The 15,193-nt window shown below is 42.4% G+C and overlaps 1 pseudogene; it reads right to left on the bottom strand.

The window, feature by feature from the left end:
- The window catches only part of LOC136510167 (toMV resistance protein Tm-2(2)-like), a 35,829-nt pseudogene extending 25,537 nt beyond the window's left edge, over nt 1-10,292 (bottom strand).
- Nucleotides 10,293-15,193: the final 4,901 nt, after the last annotated feature.

Below are 15,193 nucleotides of genomic sequence, written 5' to 3'. Positions count from 1 at the left end.
GTTTTGAGGACTTGAAGGAATAGGAGGTCTGGTTCTGTTTTCCCTTGTTCGTTCAACCCGGATGCTTTGATTCTGGTCTCCCCTGCTTCCTTTGTTGCTACTCCCATTTGGACCTAGCCTGTCAAAAGCTGATCTCCGTTGACTTTGGTTATCCTACCTCTGTGAAACTGAGCTAGCGGGTTGTTTTGAATTGGTCCTTCCACCCCATATCTGTAGAGCTGTTGATCGAAGAATTTCTCTAAGGCGTTCTTGCTCCTTGTTGGGATGAGAGATAGCTTCGAGTTCTTCAGCCAATTCTTGAATTTTGGTGTATGGAGAGTTGTGTGTTCTCCCGGCCGCGCGTCTTTCTTTGGCTTCTTGCTCTGATTTTCTTCTATTCTACTCGGCCAGATTAGATTCATATCTGACCCAGGCTTCCTTGCGCTGCCGGACGCGGCGTCGGCGTCCCTGCTTTGTCTTGTTCCTCCTCTCTCTGGCTTGTTTCTGGCTGTCAATTTCACTATCATGTCCCTGAGCAAAGGGCGATATATTGGATTTGGATTCATCTGATGACCTGATGTCGGGTGCTTCTGGAGGGACCAATGGTGATCGGGGATGACGAACCATGAATACTTCTCGAGTATGAAGCGTTCTGTTGTTGATGCCAGTTTCCATACTATTAGAGTTGTTGAGAACTTTAGTAGAGACTTCAGTGTCGTAGATTGAATCTCCTTCTTGGTAGGGTAGAATTGTTGTCGTGCCAACTAGCCGGGTACTGTCATCCTCAGGAATAGAGCCTGGCTAGTGGACGATATAGTCTTGAGATGTTATAGTCAGTACGAGGCCTTCCTGAGCTCCTATCAGTGGCACCCTTCGCACCGGACTGGTTGATCCTTGGAGTAGCGCTTGATAAGATGTTGCCATGTTATGGAGTCCAAATGGGAAAGGACCCGACTTCTTGAAGGAATTCTGAAGGAATCTCGAGTTGAATTCTTGATAGGTTGATGCTGTGTTCCAGAGCCCCATCGGAAAAGAACTTGGTTTGTCATGGAAAGAACTCCAATTGGACTTTGAGTTGGATGCCGAGGCAGAGTCCGAGTTGGAGTTGATTACTCACGAAATCCGAGTCGGAACAGACATTGCGAGCCACGCGAATCTTCTAGATAGTTGATCTGTCGTAGTTGTCAAAATAGCGAGGTCTTCATGGTGAGCCGAATCTTCGAGGAGATGACCTTGGAGCTTGACTTCGTCGTCTGCCTCGCAGATCCATGATCCGAAGATGAAGGATGACCCCATCGAGAAGATCATGATGTCGAGGTCCGTCGAGCTTTTGGATGCAAATCCGCCAAAAGCCCCTACCTGGCGCGCCAGCTATCGATGTTTTACCACCGATAGCCTGCCACGGGGATACCCAGGACAGTTGTTCGGGCTTCGGCGTATGCTGAACTCGACGATTAACGCAAGAGACAGTCGATTTATACTGGTTCGGGCCCTCGTGAGCGAGTAATAGCCTTTATGTCCAGTCGACGTTAGCCTTTGCATTGGATTGATTGTTATGATCGTGTTTTTCTAGTCTGTTTACAGGGTTTAGACCGTGAGGTCTGTTCCTATTGTCTCATCTCCCGATTTAGTGAGCCTTGCCCTCCTTTATATAGTCCAGGATGCAAGAGTCCTAGTCGGTTTACAATATAGAGTCCTAGTAGGATTACATGATAGCACTCAAGGTTCAAGAAAACGCTAGGCGCTAGGCAGGCGTTAGCCTACTGACTAGCGCCTAGGAAGATTAAACGTAGATTAAACATGATTGATCGTTTGTGTGTGTTTTTTTATTTTTGTGCTGCTGAGAGCAACATTAGTAGTAAGTACTAAGTAATAACACTACTAAGTAGTGACCATACCTAGATTGAACTCAAAGCGTTCACAACTCCTTGCCATCTTCTTTGAGAAGGATCCATGTCTCTTTTGGAATTTTTCCAAGTCCTCATTAATAGCCCTATATTCCTTATCATCCTCCTCACCATGATAAAAGGTCTCCACACATTGCATGAATTTTTCCACTACAATTGAATCAGAGAAGATTGCTGGATTGCTATAACTATAGTATGGATTCAGCATATATGCAGCCACATGCAATGGAGAATCAAGCCTATCTTTCATCTTCTTGTCAACAATAGCCATCACTTCTCTGTAGTTCTTTTCCACATTTCCAAAGGCCTCCTTGATCTCCCTCTTTGCCTTGAGAAGTTCTCCATACACATAACCCATAGATGGCTTCACATCCCCATCAACCAAACGTAGAACTTTCACCAAGGGCTCAAAGATCTTCAAACAAAGGGACACATCTTTCCAAAAATGAATGTTCAACACCGTGGCTGTAGCATCCTTGCCCTTCTTGGTCTTCACATCAGGTAAGTCATACCACTTGGAGTCAACGACAATATTCCTTAGATAATCCTTCTTTTCCATCATACTTTGCAGTGTAAGATAGGCTGTAGCAAATCTGGTTACCCCTGGCCTTATGATTTCTCTCTTCAAGGTGAAGGACCTCAAACAGGCCAAGGTTCGATGGTGACCATAGACAAAGATAGTGAATGATTTTGCTAGATCAATTGTCTTCTTGAAATTTGGAACGTTGCTAATACCTTGCAGCATCAAATTGATGGTATGAGTTGCACAAGAAGTCCAAAATATGTTTGGCCTCTTGAGATGCAGCAATGCCTTTGCTCCCATGTTGTTAGAAGCATTATCTGTCACAATCTGCACGACATTGTCAGCACCTACATCCTCAATTGCCTTGTCAACCAGCTCATATATAACCTCACTAGTGTGTGACTGATCTGACATCTCCTTTGACTTGATAAAAGTTGTTCTCTCACTAGTATTTGTGCACAAGTTTATAATACTTCTTCTCTTCATATCTGTCCAAGCATCAGTCATAATGGAGCATCCATGCTTAATCTTCTCATCTTCACGGTCTTGTAGCAAGCTCTTGGTTCTTGCATGCTCCTCTTCCAACAATTTACCCCGAAGATCATGCTATCCTGGAGGTTGGAAACCAGGACCAAATTGACCAATAGCTTCAACCATTTCCTTGAACTCATCATTATCACAAGCATTGAATGGAATAGCTGCAAAATAGATTGGTGCAGAAAATTAAAATTCCAGCAACTAATAATGCATGGATTGGAACAACAAGTATGAAGGCTGCAGCAATAAGGATTGGTAAATTACTTGAGTACATAACATACCATGTGTATACACCCATCTAGCAACATATTGCTGCACTTGGTGTGTTCTCTCTTTCCAAAGTGCATCATTTATGTTTTGTTGCCTCTTAGCTTCAGCACTGCTTAATTTGGGATCAATGGGACGTGTAAATTTGTCGATGGGTCCTAGCTTGCGAGGTGTACTTGAGCTTCCAGCAAGTGACTCAACTTCTATCACTTCCTCTTCAGTTGTTGCAAGTTGCACATTCTCCCTAACCTCTTTATCATGTTGCTGCTTATCTTTCTTCTTCTTTGCTGTTTCATCAAGATTCTTCTTGCACTTCTGCTTAATTTCCTCACTTACTTTTGGGCACTTAACAATAGATGTGCCAACATGAGCAAGATGCTGCTTAAGGCGATAAATTCCTGCTGTGCTCTCTTGTCCACAAAGACGACACTTGACTCTGTTCTTGTCATTGGGATCACAGAGACGCCCCTACTCCTAGCCTATATCAGATGACTTCCTCTTCAGGTGGTTGGCAACCTCGGCGGCTTCTGGAGCCGCTGCCGTAGTCCCAGCAGCAGCTGCAGCTTCGGACGTCGACATCCTAATCCCAATCCAAGAACAAGAGTAGCATAATAAGGACCAACAGAGGCAGATAGGCAGTACACATTCAATCTTAACCCTAAATCCCCAATCCAATTCATCGATTGAGTGATTCACATGCAGAAATCAAAACTACAGACCATGGGAAGATGGGGGGAGACCGTGGGAGCACCTGGAGAGAAGGACCGAGGGGCTTTGCCGCCGCCGCCGACCCCTGCGTCTGCAACGGCCTACGCGAAGTCGACTCCTGCGCCTGCGGCCTGCCCTCTGTTGCAGGCGACGACCCCGTCAGGCGGAGGGGACGGCAACGTCCCGTTGCAGGCGGAGGGGCGTGGGCCGGCGGTCGCCGTCATGGCGTTGTCGCCTCGCCGGACGGGTGGATGAAGCCGGCAGGGCACCCCGGCTAACTCGCTGTCTCGCTCGTCCTCAGTCTGACGCGCAAGGAGGAACCTACGCCAGCGCGGAGGATCGACGTGCGGGGAAGGAGTAAGCGTCGTTGGAGGGGAAACCTAGGAATCCAAGCGGAGGAGCGGCAGGGGGAGAGAGCAGAGTGGTGGCGCGGTGGGTGGAGGAATCGACCTTGTCGTTCGGTCGAACCGCATCGAGGCGGAGGGGAAGAAGGGCAGCTTCGGCGACTTCTGCTCCCGCTCAGGCCCGCCTGCTCTTTCCCGCGCGCAGGCGCGCTTCTTTCCCACGGGTAGGCGCGCTTCCCGCCCTCGCGCCGCGCGCTTTCCAGCCCGCGCGAGCCGCGCGATTTCCAGTGCGTAGCCCTGGTTTTTCTCCGATTCAGCGCCGTTTAATCTCTGATGCGCGTGTAGACGAGCGCCTAGGCGCGCCCAGCGTTTAATTGATGCCTGGTTTGTTTCCAAAAAATTTTCACCCCAAACTATCACATCGAATCTTGCGGCACATGCATGGAGTATTAAATATAGACAAAAAAAACTAATTGCACAGTTTGGTTGGAAATCGCGAGACGAATGTTTTAAGACTAATTAGTCCATGATTAGCCATAAGTACTAAAATAACTAACATGTGCTAATGATGGATTAATTAGGCTTAATAAATTCGTCTCGCAGTTTCCAGACGAGCTATGTAATTAGTTTTTTTATTAGTATCCGAAAACCCCTTTCGACATCCCCGAAACATCCGATGTGACATCCAAAAATTTTCATTTCGCGAACTAAACACAGCCTGAGCGTCTACCCCCTAAACGAGACGCTGGGCCTCCGTTTAACGTTTAAACTCGATTAATCGACGTTTAATGACGTTTTTGCGAACCTTATAGCATTACTATTAGGATTATATGGGAGGAATCCTAGTCGAACTAGATCTTCTCTCTTACGGGGTACCCCGGGTACTATGTACCGACAGATGACTAGTGAAAAGTAGTGATGGATGGTTTTTAGAAAACAACCAAACTGAACAGCAGTGTTGAAATCAAAATAAGCCAGTTGTCCTGCCTAACCTTGGCACGTGGATTCTTGTCACTGCACTCCCATTTCCACACCTTATGAACAGCATTGGAGCTGAGAGCCACAAGGGCCACCCCGTTATCTGTGTACAGCAAGCGGATAACCTATGAAGAAAACAAATAAACACAATGCTTATCAGAACTGTATATTGCTCTGAATGTGACAATAACAATCGTAAATTCTACCGAACTGTTTGGCGTGTGCTATGTCACGAAAATCATAAGAATATCAACAGATACTGCTGTGTGATATTATAGAAGATGTACATGCAAACGTTGTTGAACATACTTTGCTTGAGGATGCTTCTAGATCTGGCATACGTAGTATTTGAATATGTCCTGAGCCAATGATGTCCGCCAACTTCCATGCCTTGGTTACTAACTCAGGGACTCTGCTCATTTCCATACATGCCTACCATTTGTTTGATACGGTTAGGAAATAAGGCCCTGTTTAGATTCCAAAAATTTTTAACCTAAAGTGTCACATCGAATCTTACGGCACATGCATGGAGTACTAAATGTAGATGAAAAACAAAACTAATTGCACAGTTAGGTGAGAAATCGTGAGACGAAACTTTCGAACCTAATTAGTCCATAATTAGATACTAATTACCAAATACAAACGAAAGTGCTACAGTAGCCAAACCGTAGCCAAATCCAAAAAAATTTGGGAACTAAACGCGCCCTAAATATATTGAACTAGGAGGAAAAAAAAGCACATGCACACTCAGCTGGCCACTCGTGAGTTCCCCGTCGTCATAGGAACACAATATACACATGGCCCTATACACATTCCAAAACTGAGTCATTTTCCTTACATTTTTACGGTCCTTCAGTTTTAGTAGTTAGGCATAACACTTCATAATTTTAATTTCTGGTATTTTTCTATATGTCAAAATCTGGGTCACTAGTCTATTGGATATCAAATCATCTTGAATGAATCTAGCGTGAGCCACGCAACGCGACTGACAAGTTGGTGGACTATGGCATTTGTGAGACAACTCCTGTGATGGAAAATCCATACTATTCTTTTTTTTGCGTCCACAAGGGGATGGAAAATCAATAAAGAAGGAAACTTATCGCCTACTTTACCACTGTGGAAGTAGAAAGGTGGGTACACCATCCCAAATTATAAGTCATTCTAACTTTTTTGGAGAGTCAATGCATCTTAAGTTTGATCAAAATTATAAAAAATTATAAAGATTTATGACATCAAATAGTTATACTATAAAAATATAATTAATAGAAAATTTAATTATACTTATTTAGTATCATAAATGTTATTATTTTATTAAATAAATTTGGGAGATGATTTGACTCTCTAAAAAAGTTAGAATGACTTATAATTTGGAATGGAGGGAATAGTAATAAGCTTAATAAGACCAGGCAATAGCCATTAGAAAAATTATACGTGTGGGCCAAGGCGCTACAATACATGCATGCAACTGAGAACAAGATAAACGGGATCTTTTTTTACTTTTTATATGGGCATGCCCTTGTTACATGTTTTGGGTATAGATATGTCGTTCTGGTTTTTAATATATATATCTAAACATAATGTTATATATTGGCGCATAGCAAAACTATGTATTTCGAAACGTCAGAACAACTTATAATTTGAAATGGAGGGTATTGCCCTTGTCCACAATACTGTATAGGAGAACCAGATTGAGCTTGGACTAATAATGACTAAAAGAAGAGAAACTGGCAGCAGCAAGCTAGATTGAGTTCAGGTACAATAGTAGGGGGGAGTACCTAGGACCTGTAGTCCTGTACCGCTTGAATAACCAACGTAGGTACTGTAGAGATAAACATTTTATTGGGACTATTATAAAGAAAAGACAGGACAGAGCAATTTAGGAAGCAATAGTTAATCAGAGAGCCAGTAGCATTTGAAAGCACGGATTCGGGATTACTCGGTCAACAATATTAATGCGCATGCATGCATGCATGATCAGTTCATCATACCTCTTGGTAGCAAGACATCATATCTTCTTCATGTACCCTCCGGCTTACAAGTGTGGGATGTTTTGGATGGACTGCGGCCGCGTGCTTCAACGCAGCCTCCGCTTCCTCCACCCGCCGAGTACCGGCACCTCTACAGTTCACTTTGGCGATCACTCTTTGGAGCGAACTTGTTCCGAGATTGTTGAACCCAAGCAGTTTGTCAAAACCAAGATGCAGCTTCTCATCTTTTAGGGACCGCACATGGACACCAAGCTCAAGGGATTCAAGACTTGGCATGATAGTATTAGATGTTGCTCTGCTACTGTTGCACTCGCTGACGCGCAGATCAAAGCAGAGAGATGGACCGAATATCTTCAAGAATCTCAACTTGCGAAAGTAGCCAACACCTTCGTTACGAATCTTTATGCTAACTACTGACTTGGTGTCACTTTTCGAATGCAGTACGAGGCAACTGAGCTCTGGCAACTTGGCAAGGGTTTCCATGTCCTGGTCCTTCAGAGCTACCACTTTCACATCCAGATAGGAGAGCTTTGGAGCAAGGGACAGGTTAATCCACGCCGGCAGTCCAGAGAACACCAAGTAGTCCAAATGCAGGAAACGGAGATGCCGACAGGAGACCCATCCTCCATCGCTGCTCATCACCCAGTCCTCACTTGGAGATGAGCCCGAAATTTGAAGTTCCTGGATATTGTGCAGATGGCCCAGGGACTCCAGCAAAGCACTCTCGATGCTCTCATTTCTAACGGAAATGGTAGTCTTGAGCACCCTCAGTTCCTTTAGCTGGCTCAGCTCCTTCACAAATTGCATTGCAGCATCCTGATCACTTCTAGGCACTATAAACTGCTCTTGCAAATTTGCAATAAAGTCAGCATACCCATCAAACCTACCGGCACTCTTGTTCCCAAATGAGTTGGTAGTCGTAGGCAAATAAGTTGCGTCAGAAGTCCCACCACCTCCGGCAGCTCCTCCATCCAGCTGTTCTGTAGATCCAGTGTTTGCAGAAACATCAGATATCTTACCTCCCTAGGCAGCTCAGTGGGAGTGTCACTCATATTCTCTATTCTGAGGTACCTCAAGTGAGGTAAACTTCCTAGATGATCCGGTACATTTTTGCAACAGTCTGAACAAACAAAACATTTTACCATTTCTACTACACGTAAAAATGGGAGGCGTGGGCATAATGCACAAAAATCGCAGTCACTGACAAAGATGATGGATCTCAATTTCTCCACAGAGATGTTAGCCAGAGCCAGCTGACCAACGTTGTGCTCTTTAACACACTATAGGGATAACCTGCGAGAAATGCTTCCCTGAAGTTTCTGTCGCTCACCACCATTCAATACAGTTACAAAATTTTCTTGACTCGATAAATGATGTATCAAATCAAGAACCATATCATGAACAGAGCATGCATCAACGTACCCTTCATACTGTGTCTCCTGTGGTTGGATCATGCTTCTATTTACCAATTCATTGAAGCACCTTTCCCCGAGCTGAAATAATCCGACCCCTGCTGCGGCTGCTTCTTCCTCAGTGATGAAACCTTCAGCTATCCACTTCCATATCAAACTATTTTTCTCTATCACATCATCTTCTGGAAATATGCCTAGATACAATAAGCAAGCCTTTAGATGTGAAGGCAGATCATAGTAGCTAAAAGATAATATCCTTCTAGTATTAGTGACATCATCACTGTTTTCATGCCCAAATCCAATAGAGCTGTAGACCTCAGACCAGTCCTCCCCTGGTCTACTTGCCAATAGACTAGCTATTGTAATGATAGCTAATGGCACACCGCTGCATTTCTTCAAAAAAATTTCACATGCCTCAATTGATGGGCTACCAAGATACTTCCCTTCACTGTCAGATATTCTTGCAAACAATAATTTTTCAGAGTTATCACGAGAAAGTGGCTTTATTTTGTAAACTTCATCTGCCTGTGTGGCAACTTTAGAAATACGAGTAGTTATGATAAATCTACTTGCATAGTTACTTTCTTGCAGAGCGCATCTGATTAATTCCCATTAATCCTTGTCCCATATATCATCAATGACAATGAAGCACCTACACGTTCACATGACAGCGCAGTTGCCTTCATGAGTTGGAAATTAAAATGCGAAAGCATATAAAGAACAGAGCAGTGGCATTATCGACCATAAAAAAGAACAGGTGGCTGTATATTTGTATTTTATACAACCGTTTATGCTTGCTGCTGAAAATACAAATTGACTTCTTTATGGCTCTTTCAAATCAATTGTGTATGGATCCTTGATTACTATACCTATAGACTTGAAGTGGAACATGCCAGCTCCTTCCAGCCTTAATGTAATATATAAAATAAAGAACATATAAGGAAAGAATTCTACGGCTTTGTACTTACTGAAAATCTGAAATATAGTTAAAAGTTTGTATGCAGTGACCAGCATTGAGTCAAGTGATTAAACTCGTACCTCTTTTTATTGATGAATTCCTTGAGTTCGTCCATGAGTTGCTTTTCATCCAACATCGTCATATTGAAATTCATGAACTTTTCCTTATCAAGGCCAAAGAGAATGTCTCTAAGGACTTTCTTGATGTCAGGGTTTCGACCCACTGGAATAAAAGCATGCCATTTGAAATGTGATTTAAGCCGGTCATAGACAACTTTTGTAAGCGTAGTCTTGCCCAATCCTCCAAATCCAACAACAGAGACTATCTTCATCTTCTTATTATCAGGCACATCACCGTCGTCATCCCCTAGGGACAGCATATCTATGAGCTCATCCTTTGGTCCCTCAATGCCAACAAGCTCTGTTGCACTCTTGTATAGATTCAAGATACAAGGGTCGATGGTCATTGCTCGCTTGGTGACAACGCTGTCGACTGTTTTGTACCTGTCACGCCTTGCTGCCAACTCCTCAAGCTTCTTGTAGATTTCTTGGATCTTGCTAGAGATGGTCCGGCGAGCCTTGCTTTTCTTGAAGAGTGTACCCACCTTCCTTCGGAGGCGCATGAGCATGTTTGGATCAGCAGGTTTAGGGCTATCAATGTGCAGTAGGAATGTGTCGACGATGTCTTCCATGTCGTAGGATGCCTCCTTGATCTCGCGGAGGACGGCGTGCACGGCTTGGAGCTCCCGTGAGAGAGTCTCAACCTTCTTCTTCACGCCCTTCTGCAGGCCATACTCTACCTTGAGCAGCTCGCCCAGCTTGGGCAGCAGGCTCCCCATCGCCCTCACCGCTAGCTCCATGTTCGCAAGCTCGGTGGATGGCTGTGGCTCCTGCAGGCAGCAGTGCAGCACAGCTTCGTAACTAGAGCTTATATATTTGTGCTGGTGTTGATAGTGTAATTTGGCTGGAGAGTATGATTGGCCACATTATATAGGTTATTGATAATTAGTCTCAATTAGTTGGCATGCTACAGATCAAGAATATGCACAACATGGAGGTCGGACGCCAATTTATTGGATGCCCGCTGGAGTGCACGTGTGAAGAAAAGAAAGCAATATAGAAACGGAAAAGGAGATCATGCAAAGGCTTTTCACGGATTAATCCTTTCGCTAAAGGATGCAGTTTCTATTCGTGTCGCATGTTCCAGGTGCAACCATGCAGGGCCAGACGGATCAAGGAAACGAATCAGGCTGGACTACAAGAGATATTATTATTTTATTTTATTTTTCTTCTACTTTTTCACATCTAGGTCAGTAGCCATGCTTTGCTAGCTTCCCGCAAACAAGCCGCGTGCTCCGGCGTCATCGGAGTATCATTCTTTGCTGTTCTTGCTCGTAAAGCAGCCGGTGGTTCTTCGCCGTAATCGAAGAAGTTATCTCTTTACTAGTTTGCTCGAAAACTAGTCGTGTGCACTTCTACGAAAGTGAGGTAATCTATACATCGGCGACTCCTGTGTTGATTTTCGGCGTCAACACAATTTGGCGACTCTGCTAGGGATCTCGATCGATTCGGCTATCTACGACCGAATTATTTTACCTAGCCAACTCTTAAATTGATCCTATTTTTACACGTAATCGCCGTAGCATCTGGCCTCAAGGCCGATTGCATCTATTTCTCCCGACGTCTATTGACGAATCAGGAAGGCCGGTCGTGTGTTCGTGTCTATCATCGCCGCCACGAATTGCTAAGGAATTCAGCCAGCAATAAAATTGGCGCCGTTCCATGCTGATTGATCGGTGGTTTGCATACGTGGTTTAGCAAAAGGCTGTATTGATTCGCGTGGTTCCTGTTCTAATCCAACTCGGAAGCTGCGCCAGAGTGAATCTACGCCTACGACTTTACGGCCCGACGTGAAGAGAAGCGGCGTGAAAGATTGATTTCAGTGAAAGTGCTACGCGACTGCACCAGAGGAAACATCAACTAGTACGTACGTCATCAATTTTCCTACCTTGCTTTAAGATGGATATATTTAACCATGCTAGGCCTACTTTTAATGAACGTACTGTATTGGCTGGTAATTATTCAGATAATTGTTTTAGATATGCAAATTATGGATCTGAAAATTATATGCAAAATCCTATATCAAATAATATGCATGCTTTTAATATTAAGGGTAAAGTCCAATTTACACCCTCCAACTTTCACCAAAGTCCGGATTTCAACCTCAACTACAAAACCGGATAATATTGGCTGACAATTTCGCGTGATGAGACTCAAATTTCAAAAAATAGAAAACCCTTCAATACGATGTCGGATGAAGATAATTTTTATATGTAAATTGTAGAACTCAATAAGGTCTACAACTTTATAGTTTTAAATTTTTTCATATGAGGACGTTAAGATGCTCGAAAAAATAATATAAAATTTCAGCATCATATTTTGTCGCGTGATGAGACTCAAATTTCAAAAAATATAAAACCCTTCAATACGATATCGGATGAAGATAATTTTTATATGTAAATTATAGACCTCGATGAGATCTACAACTTTGTAGTTTTGAGTTTTTTCATTTGAGGACGTTAAGATGCTCGAAAAAATAATATAAAATTTTGGTGCCTCCCGAAAATATCGAAAGTTACTGTTCATCCACAAAACCGCCCAGAAGATTGAAAGTTGAACGGTTTAAGAGTTGGAGGGCCAAAGTTATCCGGTTTTAAAGTTTAATGTTGAAATCCGGACTTTAATGAAAGTTGGAGGGTGTAAATTGGACTTTACCCTAATATTAATAATGCCCCTAGCCATACAAACCATGCATATATGTTTTCTCATACATCGGCACTGCCGCAATCCCAAATGCCGATGTATAGTCAGCAAGGCCAAACTAACATGATGAATTCGGCCAATTTCTTTGAAGCATCATGTCATAATAATTTTGCAAATTTGCAACAAGATGTTTCACATCTTAGTTCATCGGTAACAAGTTATCAATATAGCTTACCACAAATTAGCATGCCGATGACTAACCAACATGGCCAAATTAGTGGGATAGGTTCAGTTAATGACTTCAGCCACTCATGTATTAATAATTTTAGTAATACACAACAAGAAATACCTCTTACTCCATCGGCAACATATTCAAGTCATTTGATTAGTCAACAATTCATGCCGATGGATAATACGTATGACCGAAATAATGCGGTTTCGGTCAATTACTTTGAACCATCAGTTGGTATACCAAATACTAATAGACTAGAGGAGGGTCTACCGTTTGGGTTTTCGTCCTCGTATGCAATACCTAACACACACATGATTCGGCCACATTTGCAAATCATGACAGAGTCAGTGTATTTCCTACAACACCCCAAATTGCCGAAATACCCTATGGTTCATTTTCGGAAACTCATCTTAATGACCAACGGGTGTTACAAGTTGGTTCCACATCTAGTCAGTCTATAGCAGAGCAACATTTAGAGCTTAACAGCAGTAGGCAACTTGATGAAAAGGTAAGATCTGCCATGGAAACTATTATAGCTCAAGTACATAAGGATGTTAGGAAGAATTTGGATGCTTGTCTTGTAAGTATGGGAAGAAAATCTGTTTTTTCACAAGAACTAAGGCCGGCTGTTATTAAATTGTCGGCTAATAGTGAGAAAGAGGAAGAAGCTCTGCTACTTAATGAAATTAGCAAAGGCAAAATAATAGTGACAGATGTGGACAATAGTTCGGTTGTTACTAAAGCCGAACAAAATCATACTTGTTCTGAATCCATCATATCAAAAGAGTCAAGCTTAGCTTTGCAAAAACGTTCCAAGCGCAACAAGGTGGCTGTGCTTGATTTCATTGGAATCAATGGACCTTTTGTTTTGTCATCTGAGTTCCGTGCCCCAGTCGATGATTTTCATGAAGCACAACATAAAGCCGAACAAAATTCGGTCGACAAGATGCATCCAGATGATAGAGCACGGGATCTTAAAGTCAAGGAGATAGTGTTGGGGAGTCATAAGGCAAGGAAAGATATCATTCAAGTAGAGCAACCACCGCGCTTCTCCAACTTATCTCAGAAGGTACTATCTAGAAGTAATTTACCTACTTTTCAATCAGATCATAAATTTGCAATTACTGCATGCATTAGTGATTTTGTTAAGAATAATTATGAGATATTGATTGAGAATGGTAGTTTACTTACTAGCAATATTTCAAAACATATTGGCCAATATATTGAGCAACCTAGAGAGGCCGATAGTAGCAATTTATTAGAGCTAAAGCTTTGCCCATTGTTTTCTCCAAATTTCATATTTACATGGGTAGCTTTACTTGTTTTACACTCGGTTTACACTCAGTCTCAAATGAGATATATGTGCTATAATTATTTTGGATTCAAAAATGCAAAGCCGAGGTTGAAAAACGTTGAGGAAGCCGATGCTAGTATTATGGTCAATTCTAAAACATTGGATAAAATTAAATGTATAGCCGAATGGATAGATGAGAAATCTAAACCATTTGTTTGCTTAGCATTAAAGCCGTCTCCACAAAAGAATCGGCCGAAGAAAATGAAGTACACTTTTGATATGACTTTGTGTGATCACATATTTGATATTTTGTTAGAAAATCAGTATATTAGAATAACTGATCACCAAGTCATGCCATTGATTAAATGTTTAGAAGAATGTATATACTGTAAATGGCATAATTCATTTGATCATAGCACCAATGCTTGCAATATATTTCGTCGAAAAATACAATCAGCTATTGATAAAGGTCGATTGAAATTCCCAAGCTCTCAAGATTGCTCTAATAATCCTGTCATCAATTTTGAGAAGTCGACGAGCAGAAATAGCAAAAATAGACAATCTGATTTAGTTTTGGGAGAAGTAACAGTAGCTAAGTCATTCCTTACATTAATGTCAATAGTAGTCCTATGCTAAAAAACAGTACAGCCGAAGGCAGTAATGCTTCGGCTAGTGTACATGTTGATGAGAAAGAAACAAACTGTACAACAAAAGTGAAAGCTGAACAAGTGTTGTCTTGTTCGGATTCAAGTACTGGCTCGCTCGCTCATGCGTCAGTTGAGCAAAGCCATCTTATTTCAGATATGAGTATTAGTGCTTGAAAAACAGCAGCTACAGATGACCACAATGACAGTTCGGTTGTCTATTTGACCAAGGCGGAAGCAGTAGTTATGGCCGAACTGAATAGTTCAGACATGTCTAAAATGACAGGGAATTCAGTTGCTGCAAATTGTAAACATTCGGCTACTATTGATGAGCACCCAAAGGTTTTTGTGGAAAGCACCAAGATTGCATCAAGCACTGGGGGGCATACTGAAGTTAAACCAAAGACTCTTAAAAAGCCGAAGCTTACCTTTAAAGAGCTTCTGGCTAAGTACCAAAGAGAAGCAGATGCAAAAGTTGCTAGTCAGTCCAAAAATTTCAGGCAAGCAAGTTCATATTCAAGACAGAAGGTTGATGGTCTGAATCGGCAGCAGGAGAATTTTCATACATCAACGCCGTTTCAACCTGGACCAGTGATGCATATGCCATGGGAGTGTCCTCCGGGTATGTCTTATTCTTATCCATCTTGGAGTTATTATAAT

This window comes from Miscanthus floridulus, chromosome 16 (genome assembly GCF_019320115.1).
Source record: "Miscanthus floridulus cultivar M001 chromosome 16, ASM1932011v1, whole genome shotgun sequence".
NCBI lineage: Eukaryota > Viridiplantae > Streptophyta > Magnoliopsida > Poales > Poaceae > Miscanthus > Miscanthus floridulus.
The sequence above is the reverse complement of the archived record's forward strand: the minus strand, read 5'-3'. Positions and strand labels throughout refer to the sequence as shown.